Source organism: Galeopterus variegatus, unplaced genomic scaffold (genome assembly GCF_000696425.1).
Source record: "Galeopterus variegatus unplaced genomic scaffold, G_variegatus-3.0.2 Scaffold243, whole genome shotgun sequence".
In the NCBI taxonomy this organism is placed as follows: Eukaryota; Metazoa; Chordata; class Mammalia; order Dermoptera; family Cynocephalidae; genus Galeopterus; species Galeopterus variegatus.
In genome coordinates, this window is record NW_007726354.1 from 785,104 (window position 1) to 787,120 (window position 2,017).

General features: G+C 48.1%; 1 non-coding gene across 1 annotated transcript; it reads right to left on the reverse strand.

Annotated features, from left to right (window-relative positions):
• Positions 1-431: 431 nt before the first annotated feature.
• On the reverse strand, positions 432-504 carry TRNAR-CCG. The gene has a single exon. It is a non-coding gene; the product is annotated as a tRNA-Arg (tRNA).
• Between the last annotated feature and the right edge of the window lie 1,513 nt (positions 505-2,017).

Genomic DNA, 2,017 nt, shown 5'->3' on the forward strand with positions numbered 1-2,017 from the left:
AAGGGTGGAAAGGAAGTTTTGCAAATGCGGCTGCCCTTAGCGAAGCGAAGCTCGAAAAGGTGGACAGAAAAAGGCGGTGCCATCTGTCCAGTCACCAGTCTGTGCTTCCTCGGGCTTTTCTCTTTTAAAAATCAGTATACGTTTAGCAAGAATAAATGATTCTCCTTAAAAATATAGAATTTTTATTTGTCAATTATACCTGGGGGGAGATTTTTTTTAAAAAGAGTAAATGCCCCTTCTGGAGGGCAGATTCCGCATTCACTTGCAAGCTCTCAGTTAACTGTTTTTAAAACGCACCGACGCTGCTCTTACTTTGTAATACAATGTGTTTCGAGATCGCTGCAGAGAAGCGAAATAACCAGTCCCAAATCCCTTTTTCTGTCCTCCATTGTACATCATCGCCTTCCTCTCCACCAAAACTAAGCTCCGTGCGACCCAGATGGGACTCGAACCCACAATCCCCAGCTCCGGAGGCTGATGCCTTATCCATTAGGCCACTGGGTCACCACAGGGTCCGAGTTTTCACACGGTCTCCTTACGTGATGCCATCATCGCGCCCCCGCCCCTGCGCACTGCGGCCTTGCGTCGGGCGGCGTGCGATCTGGGATCCGCCCCCAGCGGCCGCAGTGCGCGCCTGCGCCCTCCTTCACCGCCTGCCCGGCCCGCGCCTCGAGCCTCCAGTGCGCCTGCGCCCTTGGCCCGGTGAAGGCGTGACCGGCCCGCGTGGCGCGTCGGGGCAGTCTCCCCTTAGCTGGGTGCTCTTCTCGGAAGGTTTACCTTCCTGGCTGCACGTTAGACTCACCTGGGGAACGTTAGAATATTCCAGTGCTTGCTTCCCCGCCCCCCTCCACCCCGCTCCCAATTCTAATTGAGTTGGCCTGGGCGGGCCCGGGCACCTGCATGTTAGAGTTCCTGGGGTCCTCCCCGGAGGGACGTTTGTCAGTGTTGTCAGTGCAGCCTGGTTAAGAACCACTCGCAGATCGTGGGGTCCTACCGCATCACCTCCCGCCCCTGCAGCCTTCCAGCCCTTCCTTCCCTTTCTTTCCCGCTTTTATTCCACAGACGTTAATTTGATAACCGGTTATGTGCTGGGGACTGTTGGCGGATTCCAGGGTGAACAAACAGGCTTTTCCACCCTAAGAGAACATCAAATCTGCCTTTTCTCCCGACCGCCACTCACCTACACCCGTCTTCCTCCGTCTCTTTTCCTCCGGATTAAAGGGAAAATGAATATAACAAGGTCCCTAAGTACAAAATAGTAACGCGTTTTTGGTTTTTGTTTGCTTATTTATTTTCCTTCATTCTAAAGGTAGATCTTGGATGAAAGTTTAGAGACTTTCTGGTTCCGTGCACAAAATCTCTATGCTTGTTGTATGTAAAGATGCTGCATTTGTGGTTCTTAAAAAAACGCAATTTCGTTTTCTTCTTAGAAATTGCTGTTTGCAAATTTGTATAAGATATGAGTAAGCCAAACGAAAAAAAAAGATTTAAATTGGCCATAATTCTACCATTTGGAGTTAACCACTATTAATATTTTGGTGTGTCTTTCAAACCGTGTGTGTGTGTGTGTGTGTGTGTGTGTGTGGTGTCACTTAATCGTTTCGTTACCTGCAGCCTGTGAACCCTGAGGTGTCTAGGAAATGCTTTTCAAGAAAACTGACACATGATTCATTGTGTTGACATTTGCACTGATGTTGCAGAAGCAATCGTGGGTAAAACTGACACATTAGCGAATTGAGGAGGTGGCACCAACCTAGTAATAGTCACATTCTTTACTTCCACACATGGCAGGCGGGGAAAGCCAGCTTCACTTAAGAATGTCCTGGGTGACGCTATGAGAATAATTGATTGTATTAAGTCTCACCCTTGAGTACACATGGTTTTAATATTTTGTTTGACAAACTGGGAAGTGTGAATAAATCACTTCTATTTTGTTGTCTCTTGAGGAAAACACTTGTGGATGTTTGAGTTGCAGGCTGAACTAGCTGCTTTTTCACTCGAACAGAGTTTTTACTTG